We start from the raw sequence: 12,618 nt of genomic DNA, 5'->3' as shown, positions 1-12,618 counted from the left end.
AAAAAAAAAATTTTTATCTTAGAATTTTTATTTTTATTGCACAAAAGTACTGAAAGTGTGTGTGTGTGTGTGGGGGGGGGGGGGGGGGGGGGATTTAGAAATACAAAGGAAGCAAAGACAGGGGACCATATTACAGGTATACATAATTTCATTACATCCCCATGAAATTAAACAACATGAGGTTTAACATATCTTTTTTTTTTTTTGATGTATCGATCATTAGTGCCAGTCCTAATAGCTATATAGTGCTCCCTCGCTATAAAACTCTCGGTTATAATGCGCCTCGGGTATAACGCTCCTACTGCATGTCCCCCAATTCAGGGGGCGGAAATAAATACTTAGCAGCATATTTTATGGATATTTTATAATATTCCTGTTTGTAGCTGTTACTGTTTATGTAGTTCCTGTACTTGTTTGGAGGGTAGTGTTTATTGATTAGAAGCTGGTGCAAGCCCAGTATGAGAAAATTCTAATTCAATTCAATTGCTACTAGAGCAGCTTTGACTAAAATCCCACATATGAAGGATTAGATGACAGCCTCTTGCATCAACCCTGGCAGATCTGGTCTCACAATCCCATGGTTTTGAGTATGACCCGGCATACATTTTAGTAAAGTTAATTTTGGATATGCAACAAAAATGTCATGTGGTATTGGACATTTATACAGATGTGAAAATAGGGTTCAGTGTTCTTTAAGATGTAGTACATAATTACCATAAGGAAGTGGATGGAGTTCAAAGTGAAATACCAATACCAGCTCAGTTTTTGTGCTCTGCTTTTTTAACATGGTGATTCTGCTGTGATTAAACCCATACATTTTGTTAAAGAATAGTTTGTGTTGAAAATGCATAAGTGAACCAGATTTTCCACATTTTCTTTACCTTTGTACTCCAGATTGGATTGACATAAATGTTTAAAATAATATTATTATTATTATTATTATTATTATAATTATTATTATTGTTGTTGTTGTTGTTGTTGTTGTTAATAATAATAATAATAATCATTTGCCATAATGTGCAGAATAGATTCAAGCATATTTAGATTTGCCACAAGATTTTCAAACGGGCTGCATTTTTATAAATTAGCCTGGGACTTGGACTGTGTTCTAGACAGCTGGAATTTCCTGTGTTTTTAGAATAATAACTTTTTTGGGTGTAGCAAAGACTCAATTACGAGAAAATACTGCCCCCTGTTGTAATAATGACCAATAACAGTTCTGTAGCTGACATTTTTAAGTAAACAGATTAATTGATTTTGTTGTAATAAATAAAAAGGTTAATCTGAATGGTGTAGCAAGTTAACTTCAAATGATCTCAACAGAAACTTTACAATACTAAAGACACATAAAAAATGTTACATATTAAAACAGATGCATAATGAGTACATGCTAAAATATAGACATGGAGTGTTTTGAAGCCCATTTAGAATATTTCTGGGTCGTTTTCAGAATAGATAACTTTAATTAAAATAAAGTTAGGGGATCCATTGTCAAGAAAATGTGTCTAGAAGATGTACAATTTAGATGCAAAGCAGGGTATAAAAATGAAGGTATTTTTTAATTAAATCATTTCAGTAATAATGTAGTTTTGCATGTTTAACCATTCTCTTTAAAGTTGCCATAGCAAGTGTGTGACTGACTGCAAATATATATATATATATATATATATATATATATATATATATATATATATATATATATATATATATATATATATATATTATATATAATGGACTATTGTGTTAGACTGCCTATCAGTGAAGAGATACCTAATACTCTAATCTACATCATGTTTTATTTCACTCCACTGTCATATTTGTAATGCTGAAAAACATGTGTAAACATATTCTTATTGGTGTACATGCACTGCTACAACCTTCTAGTGTGATGCTCTGAAGCTACAAAAACCACATCTGTGGTTATTCTAATCATAGTACTCCTGTTTTTGTAGGTGATTTGTTTATTTTAATTAGTGTTACTCAAACACTGAGTTAATTTTATGTTTGCTGCATGAAAATAAAAATCAGTGCAGGGATTCAAAGTGGGTCACTGCTGATAAAATTAAACCTGACCAGCTGTAACCTTAATGATCTAACACTGCTCAGGAATATTTGGATTTCTGAAACAGAGGGTATTAATGGTGCAATATGTATTCCTTTTCTGTTGTCTGCTTTTCAATATTGGGGATGCACATCATGTTTCAAAATTAACACTAAAGATGTACTTATATAAGCAGAAAAATATGTGCAATATACAGGGAAGGAATTAACCATGTTTTAGTCAACTTCATGTAATAAACAGTTGATTCGAGTTATTTTCAGACAATGAAGTCCTTTTATTCTAACCGTAATTATTATCTATTCAAGATTGCCGTGTGTGCTTCTACAGCACATTACATTTATCCATTTATGAACTGTGCTTTGGTACTTACAATTTATGATCAGCACAAACCACATCATAAATTATAGTTAAGAAGTGTGGATAGGAGCATTTATCCTATTCATCCTGTTTTGAAAGTGCAGCCTAGAGAGATGTCCAGTGCAGGTGGGCTGTTCAGTGCTGTTTGTGAATCGTGACCTTACTGTGAAAAGGATTAGTCTGCTCTTTTAATCTGTGATTACTGAAGCTGTCTTATCTACAGTGCAGGGGTCATGCAGGCCTATTGTAGTCTTACTCCTATGGTGTCTGTTAAAACCTGTTACATGTCGCCCTGGCATGAGCAATCATACAATGTACAGTATAAATATACAGTTTTCTGTTGGAGAATCTCCACAGAAGCACACATTACTATAGACAGAGATTGGAATTGTCTTGTTAAAGTGCTTTATCATGGTGGTCCCTGTACACGGAGAATGGCACATTCCCAGTTGCTCTTGCTTGAATAGGCAAAAGGAATTTCGGAGTACTGGGAAGGGGGAAGGTTAGCAAATGCTAAAAGATGGGGGGAAAATACAAGATTATTTACAACTTTACAGTATAGTTTAGACTTTTTTTAAATATAGCATAAGAATAAAGCATGCTGGCACAAATAATAAAATGTATTCTGTCTTATTGAATTTCAAACCAAATGACAACGTCAAGTAAGTGAAGTATGCCAAGTGTTTTCTTTGAGAGGCACCTAATTAGCAGAACTGGATACATTAAAACTGTGATAGTATCAAAGGTCTGTTGCATCATTGAATGTGGAGGTGTGTGTCTGTTTGGGGGTTGTTTGGTCTCAAACAAGTGCTAACATGAAATATAAAAGCCATAATTGCAGGAATTGAAATAATGCTTTTTCATTCGAATGCTTAAGGCCTTTGCACACTGGATCCGTTCCGTCGTTTAGAATCTGTCATCTGATAAAGTCGTGCATCAGTCCATTGCGCACTAGATGTGTTAATGTCATACTTCATAGTGCTGATGTGCAGTGGAGGCTTTGTAGTGAATATACCTACTTTCAGTATTTTAATAAAAAGTAAATTAAATTCTGTTAATTCTTACATAATTTTCAACACAAATAATGTTAACTGTAGTATAAACTTAATGGTCAGCAAATGCTGATGGAAAACATTTTTTGGAAAACGATATTACGCAACATGGTTGTCATAGCATCAGGAACCATAGAATGATAATCTTTATATAGCGCCTTTCATAGTGGATCACCATCACAAAGTGCTTTACAAGATACGGGACTAGGGTTTGTGAACTATGCATCAGCTGCAGAGTCACTAAAAACAACGTTTCACCCGAAAGACTGAGCACAAGGAGGTTAAGTGACTTGCTCAGGGTCACACAATGAGTCAGTGAACCTCCTGGTTACTAGTTTGTTTCTTCAACCAATGGACCACACAGCCTCCTATGACCATTATTACATTTTTCGAACACTCGCTCCTGTAATAAATATCTAAAAGTTGGGAAGCTAGCAATGAGCTACCGAAAATACTTTTCAACAATGACCTTCTACTACTCTCTGTGTATGGAGCTAGGAATTCCATCACTTTCATGTACCGCCCCTCTTTTCTGACTGTTAAGCCCTGGCCGCTCTTGCCCTGTCATGCTTCTTTCTCTGATATGTGTCTCCAGGTTAGGCCATTGTTTCTTTACTTCCTCGACTACAATTGAAATAAAAAGTATATGCTTGTAATAGCCTATGCTGCACAAAATTCACGTTTTCATGTTTTATAATACATATCATTCATGCCCAAGTCCATGGCAATGTCTTTCCGTATGTGTTGTTTTTTTTTACAAAGTCTTTGTAATCTTTGTTGGATTTATCATAAATTAATTTTTGTTTGGCGGCACACACAATTAGATTTACCATTTTGTTTGAGGGTACTGCAATGACAATTACAGACTTGGTGCGCAAGGTGCAATAGGGAATGCACATGGTCGTTTTTGCTGTTTTAGACGCATGGTAGATTCGGATGCATTATTGGATCCAGTGTGCAATGGCCTTTAGTGTATAGACTTCATAACAAAAGCCCATTGAAGAACTAGTGCAACCCGTTACCAAAACAGAAAAATACACATATTTACTACAGTCTAGAAACACAATTTTAAACGGTCTGTTTTTTTTTTAAAGGTTTTCCACTCAATGTAAGCCCAGGCCTCAGTTTAGCAGGTGATTTAGGTACATTTAAAACTGCTGAGTGTGCAGAAGGCACTACAGATGGCAGGTCTATGTCCTACAGATTCCTTAGCCTTGTACACTTTGTGATTCAGGTATTTAAAGGAATTCCCATGGCAAAATACATTCCCTGTCAATTGATAGCTTTAAAAGCATTTTGATATCTTATACAATTGGCAGTTGGTAATGGTATACTGCAGTACAACAAGGGTAAAAATCTATTCTGAAGCTGTGTTCCATAGATTTTGTCCTGTGACTGCACTCTGCTTGCCGCCACTCTGTCTCAGCCGGTTCTGTGGGAGTTCATCACAAAGCACTCTGCAGTCACATGTCTTTCCAAAGAAGTCTCCATTAGTTCAGTTTAAATTCCAGTTCTGTTAGTCACCAAGTGAAGTCCGCCACAATACTTGACCTAGGATGGTCATATATGTTTCCTCATTATGTCCCCTGAGATTGCATAATGCAAATATTTGCAAAATAAATGTAAATCTTTAGTGTGAACAATGCAGGAAACTTATAATTGATACAGTATTGCTTCAGAAAATGACTCATCAAGGAGAAAAAGGAGCAAGGGTTATCGAGATTACTAATTAATTAGGACAGAGGTTATCTTTGCCAAGAGAGATCAGTACACGCATTCTAGAACAGTCAACTGTCCAAAAATGAAACTCCTTAATTAACATGCTGCCATTTTAGGTGCCAAGTGTTACTAAATAAGAAGCTTGTTTACTAGAACGCTGGGAGTTTAGCTCTTACTGAATTGCATCATCTCAAATTACTTGAATGTGTCTGACTACTTCTAGCTCTAAACCCCAAAGTGAGATTATGAAAGACTTCTCTGTTTGATTCTGATTTGTTGCATCACAATAATACATTTAACTTTGATTTTAAACACCTTTTTTGCAACACAAATGTACTGTACAATTGTCTCACATATACAAATGTCTTGTCTTGTGATTTACTGTAATCAGTGAATAGTTATGAAGTGAGGGAAGGTATTTTGTTTGAGTTGGGAAGCTTTTGGGCAGTAATGGTAGATGAAAGTCTGGGCAGTAGGTGTATAGGTGGTTGCTAGAACTTGTTGAGAGAAGTTGCCTACTCAATTGCCACCTTTTTTGTTACGGACTGCTGATGGAAAAAAACAATGCCTGGACATTGGGTATATATATATATATATATATATATATATATATATATATATATATATATATATATATATATATATATATATATATATATATATATATATATTATGATATTATACACTTTTTTGTACAATATGTCATATATCTCATATTTATATATTATATATATATATATATATATATATATATATATATATATATATATATATATATACAGTGCTACCCCCGTTATAACATGACCCGTTATAGTGCGGAGTCGGTTATAGCAAAGGTCATGGCTCTCATTTCCCCCATAATGCAATTTGACTTACAAATGCTGGGTTTCATTGTTCTTTTACATTACAGTATTTAAACCCATTTAAATTGAAACTGGGAAATATAGTACTTGTAAAGCTCCTGTGCTTGCAGTGTATTTTTTTTTTTTTTAATATAAAAGTAAATACAAACTGTCCGTAATGTTACAAAGCAAGTACGAAACAATACAAGTGTGTATAATCGTCTTTGGATTCTGTGTTTATTTACAGTTTACAGCATTTATTGTATAATATGTACATTTTAAATAAGAGTGGTGTAAACTTTAAACTGGTGGAATAGCAGTTTCTATTATACTGTATATATTGTAACGACCCGGGCAGGATTTATGTTTCAAGACTGCGGACCCTCTCTCTCTATCTCTCTCTCTCTCTCTCTCTCTCTCTCTCTCTCTCTCTCTCTCTCTCTGCAGCACAGGAGAAAACAATGGTAAGTATTGAAACTTACAAGGTGGTCTGGAACAGTTATAACACGATTGTTTGGCCCTGATTTCTGTTTTTTGGAAAATGAATAATAGAAAAATTCCATCTGAAGCATGAACTGGAGGAGTTCCCAGTGTAAGCTGATATTGGTGAAACCCTCCCTACCTAGACACATTTAAAGAATGCCATTGCTTCACATAGTAATGTTGTCAACAGGTTGTAAATCAGCAAAAGGCTAGTTTGTGCAATCTTGCGCCTTGCTGTGTAAAAACATGCAGCTTGTCTATGTCAACTATGACAGATCATTTCCAGTGTAGGTTAATAATTCAGATGTCGTGTGCACAGTTTGTAGTCACTGACAGTTGTACGAATATTTTGTGGAACATTGGATTACCAATAGACATTCATTTTGTCTAAACAAAAACTGGATGCATCGCCAGTGATTTTTATTTGTATTTACATGTAACCTAAGCCTATTGAATGCAAGTTCTTTGTGCTTCTAGGACAGAAACATGATTACTATATAAATCCTGCTGGTCCATTATCCATTTATTGATTTTGGCAGGACGAAAGCCCAACATGTAAATTGTGTATTTGTGTATAATGTGCCTGTGGCTGGAGCCTTAATTGAATGATTAACGATTTAATTAGGCTCCATCCACGTGGTATTTAATGAGGAGACAATCCTTTGATGATGGTTGGTGTCTGAAAAGAATGCTGGCGAGTTTGTGTTTGTTTGTTAATAAACGTACCCCCCCCCCCCCCCCCCCCCCCCCCCCCAGCTCTCATTCCTGACACTATCCTGTTACATTTGGTGTCAGCGTGGGATAGCACCACCTGGAGATTCAAAGCAGGACTGGGGCACACATTTATTAACAAACAAAAAACACACAAACAAATAAATAGGCACAATTTGGCTGTCAGGCTGGGCATTCGCCTTCACTAACCAAGTTCTCCACAACACAGTATGTACACAGTTCATCAGCACTCCTCAAACACCAACCTTCAACAAAGGATTTGTTAAATACCTTGTGGCTGGAGCCTAATTAATCATGAATCATTCTCCCATGTTTTCTGGCATGGATGATTTTAACCCTCTCCCTGCCAACCCTAGTTCAGCATTATCACACTTTTGCTCAAGCAGTGCTGTTTTTGCTTAATTTTTTTATCGTCAATATAGTAAGACTTTTTTTCTATTAATGACTGTTAAAGGTTAATAGCTTTTTGTTACAAAAATATAACATTTTTGTAATTTTTGTTTAATGAAGATATTTGTTTCCCTTATTGTCATTTTAGAAATGTAGCTTTTTGGGAGGTTTAGCTTTTAAAGAATGTGTCACTAGTCACAGGGTGATATATCAGTCAAAGCATTTACTGCCAGATGTTAATCTAAAACAAAGGAATAAATCAGTTTTCTAACACATTTTTAGCCCCATGCAGGAGTGATCAATGTTCATCCATACAAACCATGGCCAAGAAACCTCCGAGTAGAGACAGAAGAAAGCCGTGCAGGTTTTATCACTCGAGTGGAATATCATCCCCATTTGTCAGATCACAGCATATACCGACTTTGATTTTCCGAAACTCAGTTAATAAAACATGACAAAATTATTTGTTCTGTGTCTGTGCTGTGCCATTTCAGGTTTACTGCTTAGTGTTTTGAGAAGCCCTGTGTTAAATAAAGAAAAGAAAACTGAGTTACATTTACACACAAAAAAGTAATTATCTGTCTTGACTGTGCTCGGAGGCATACTTTTTTTTTTTTTCCCCTCCCCTAACCTAATTGTTAAGTTTTATGTTTGCCACACAATGACAAAGTGATTATTCTCAAGGAAGATCTACCAGTACATAATGAGGGATTAATCTCTAGTTAATTTGACACCAAATAGAAATGTATTATAAGGTTAATTCAGTTGACTTGTTGCTTAAACGACCTGGTCCAACTAAATAGAGTGGTTTTATCATATGATTTTGTTCAATTGTAACAAAAACACTGTTGGTAAAGTACAGAAAAAGGAAAGTAGATTGTTTTCGTTTCTGGTCAAATGTTAAACTGATTCCTTGTCTTTTAAACTAAAAGTTTCCCTTATTCTCAGGAATCGCCTTCATCCTTATTTTTATTTTACAGTTAAATAACGTTTGGCAAAATTTTAGCAGTGAAACTAAATCCAAGCACTAAAGGCAGTGAAGTATAAAATACATAATTGTGTGGAGTTCACTTCTTGACAGACATTAAATAGAGCTGGATAAAAGACCAGCTATTTCCCTTTAATTTCTTCCCCACCCCCTTAAAATGATACTGATTCCAACTCTTCAAATCAGGAAGCCACCAGCATTGCCTAAAAGCAGTCTTCTCAGGACCCTAATTAGCATGACTTGTTTGATAGATTTAGTCAACACTATTCATAGTAGAGGGGGAAGCACCGGTGCTAAATGTATCCAACCTGAAGACTTTTCAGCTTTAATGTCCTTTAATGATTTGTTAGATACTTTTGTAACAAATGTTGCGTCAAATTAACTGATAAGAGATTCTCTTTTGTCCTTTCGGCCATGAGCCAAGATGGAGGCTGTGTCTAGCACATGAGGCACCACCCCTCTTGCAAGTTTGAAATGTGAGCTGCCTGAATTTTTTTCTCCCTTCTGGCAAAGTGGTTGTGGCTGCTTGTGTGTGATGTGTGTATTGGGAGAGCGAGCAATGGATCACTAGACAGAGAAAAAGGAGATGCATCAGTAACAGCAATGTAGAACAAGGTGAGGAGATAAGCTTTTTTTTTGTTGTTTTTTTAACCCTTTAACTCTACAAAAACTGCAGCAGCTTCCTTCCTTCCTGTCTGTGCAGAGGCATTTCAGTCAAGCAAGCAAGCACTGCAATGTGTACCATGTAAGTGACAGACTCCTGCTGTCTATTCTGGTTTGTGAAGTTTTAAAGCTTAACCTGATTCTCCCTCCCATTGTCTCCTGAGGATTTGTAGCCTGAGTGCAAAGAGACCGGTGGCAAGTACAACATGAGCCCATTAGCAAAGACTCCATCTGTGATTGCTTTTGCTTGTGAAACCAGGAGACTAGCAATTAATAATTGATGTGTGTTGTGCAGTAGCTGGACAGGCAAAGAGAGAAAAGAGAGAGAGGGGAAAATAGAGTAAGGGTGCCCTCAGAGAGAAAGAGAGAAACAGAAAGCTTGAAAATAGCTACTGGCTTCTTCGTGTTGAGATTAAGGCTGCCTTGTTTGCCTTTGTTCTGCAATAGCTGATGCTTGCTTAGAAGTGTTTCCAGACATATGTGCCCTTTTCAGTGCAATGAAGAGAGGGGAATAAGACAGGGGCAGGAAGACATTGGTTTGCTGTCTGTGGGTAAGTCTGAAGTCTGAAGTCTGGTAATGGTGCATTAATGCAGGGGGGAGGCTCCACAGTACTATGTTCTGAAGAGGGCACTGTGGGTAAACCTGTAAGAGGGAAAAGATAGTACTTGGGGGTGGGGAGTGTTGAGTGGAACTAGAAAACCAGGGATGCATTTGAAGTAATAATGCAATTCTGCCCTTAAAGGGGGTGGGGTGGGGGTAGTGGAATTGAGTTTTAATCACAAGAACATTGCAATGGAGCACAAGTCACAGTTTTAACAGCTCAGCTCACTAGATTTGATCCAGATACTTACAAAAGTGTCAAAATATGTTTGATTATCTCCAAGAGACAAGTTGATCTATTTAAATGGAATTTCTCTGTGAAATCATTTGACAGCTTCTCACAAGCTTGCACTTATTGTATTCCAACATTTTTTCCCCATGCCAAAAGCATATGATATATACATGTGCAAGGCTGCAGAGTTAGTATTTATTGCAATCTGCAACACTGCACTATAAGTGTGTGTGTGTATATATCACTGAATCAATAGATTAGATGAGTAGGCATGTATATTGGCACATGCTTTATTGATCTACTGTTCTATTTCTTTTTTTATTATTTCTTTAGGCTCAGATTTAAACAACAATTACATTGCAGGCTGCTAAATCCTGATTTACTGAATGTTTTCTTGTTAATCATGATACTTTACACTACTTCCTGGTGTCTGAATGGTGTTCATGTTCACTTATGGCTGAAAGAAAACATGTTTTCACTTTTACTGTTAAAAAAATTGACCCTATATCAGTACACACCTACAACACAGTTGATTTCTGACAGCATGTAGAAGCACTTGACTGTAGTTCTGCTTGCTTAGTTTGTTTTAAGTCAGTATTTTGTTCAGCAGTTACAGCCTAACTTACCAAAAACATACATGTTTTTAGGGGTTTTTTTTATTTCATTTTCCTGTTTTTGTATTTATTTTGTACATATTTTCAAGTTCTATGTAAATCGTTTTTTTCAGGGCATTTGCTTTTTATATACTGTATGAAATTACTGTTTCTGGTTACTTTCCAAAATGCATGGCCATTTTTTTCTGTCCCAATTTGTAAAGTAACTCGACAGTACTTGTGTACTTAATTTGTACCTTTCTTTTGCTGTCTTCCACTGTGAAGTCTATATGGTCATGACACATTCTTCTGGGGTTTTTTGTGTGTCTAGGCATTTTTTTACATTTCGCCACAATTTGCAATTCTTTTTTAAATTGTCCCTATATAACTATAATATAGCTTTAAATCCTGCAAACAAGCCGCCTAATTGGAATCTAGTTTTAAATCTTGCAAGCAGTGTCTCCAATAGAAATGTGATGTCACTCAGTAGTTGGCGTGGGTTTAAAGTATTCAGAACAAATCAACGATAGATGTAGACATTGCCCTTGAGTAACCATGTCCAGTGTTTTTTCAGTGTTTATTGGCTATACACCGATTTATTTTTTTTTGTATTGAGGTGTTTTGTCAGGTTTTATCGGTTAAAACCAAAAATCATATGCCCTAATTATGACGTATAGTGTTAAAGAACATTTGGTAAACAAAGTCAATACTGTGCATTACTGTAACACAAAGTTTAATTCAGTTTAGAAGCTGAACTGAAACATGTTTACGCTGGTGATTTAGGTAATCACACCTTACATATTAGTGTGGTCCAGCGGTTAAAGTTCAGGGCTTGTAACCAGAAGGTCACCTCTGCCACTGGCTGACTCACTGTGGCCCTGAGCAAATCACTTAACCTCCTTGTGCTCTATCCTGCAGTTGAGATGTTAAGTCAATGTCCTATTGTAAGTGACTGCACATAATGCACAGTTCACAGCCTGTCTCTGTAAAGCGCTTTGTAATGAAAGGCGCTATATAAAAATAAAGATTTTATTATATTGCACCTGTTTATGAGAAATGTACATTTTAATTTTAAACAAAAACAATAAAATTAATATTAGTACTACTCTGTTTACAAAAATAAGTGACCTATGGAAAGGCCTTGATTGAACAACAATAAAAAAAATGCACCTTACTCGCACTTTAATGCTGCACTGAAGCCCTTTGTGAATTCGCAGTCACTTAGTATGACAGTGAATTACAGAAGCCATGGTCAGTGGTTTCCCTGTGCTAGTATCCTCTAAACATTACTTGATATCCCAAGCCTCATGTACCTTTAGGAAATATTCTTATGTGCTAAGAGTTTACCACACAGTTGGATAAAAGCCCTGCTGGGATCCCCAAGGCAAGTATGAGTAGATGGTTAACCAGGGCTAAGAGGCTGCAAAGAGAAGACTATTTATTGCAGCCCTTTATGTCAGAGTGAGGTGATAGCAACCACTTTAGCATAATGTCTCTTCCAGGCCTACACAATCCTAAAAGCCATTCCTTACAGCTGATTAATGGAGCATAAGCAAGTAAGAGTTCTATGTTATCATATTATAGCAGAAAACTATATACTGCTAGCTACACAATTAGGTGCCTTTTGAAAAATAGTAAATTTTTTTGTTTGTTTGTTTGTTTTGTTTAAAAAAAAAAAAACGCATTTAGTATTAATTAGGTAGTGGAAAATTCAGAATAATGTTGATTATATTTGTGAGTATTTGTGAAATATTGTTAACAATCTAGAAAAAAACTGTCTTTGATTTTCTCTTTGGATTCATTTGCATTATTTGAGGTTTTATATATATATATATATATATATATATATATATATATATATATATATATATATATATATATATAAAGTCACCTGATTGTCGTTT

General features: G+C 35.6%; 1 protein-coding gene across 9 annotated transcripts in view; it reads left to right on the top strand.

Moving 5' to 3' along the window:
* LOC121326197 (zinc finger MIZ domain-containing protein 1-like) overlaps window positions 1-12,618 on the top strand; it is a 147,533-nt gene that overhangs the window by 105,816 nt on the left and 29,099 nt on the right. Inside the window, exon 1 of one of the 9 annotated variants that reach the window (XM_041269404.1) lies at window positions 9,130-9,240. The exons of the other annotated variants lie outside the window; for them this stretch is intronic. The gene's annotated coding sequence lies outside the window, so the exon portion shown is untranslated. Of the gene's footprint in view, window positions 1-9,129; window positions 9,241-12,618 lie in introns of those variants that run through there. 9 annotated transcript variants of the gene reach the window in all.

This window comes from Polyodon spathula, chromosome 13 (genome assembly GCF_017654505.1).
Source record: "Polyodon spathula isolate WHYD16114869_AA chromosome 13, ASM1765450v1, whole genome shotgun sequence".
Taxonomy (NCBI): Eukaryota; Metazoa; Chordata; class Actinopteri; order Acipenseriformes; family Polyodontidae; genus Polyodon; species Polyodon spathula.
This window is presented reverse-complemented; position numbering and strand designations above follow the sequence as displayed.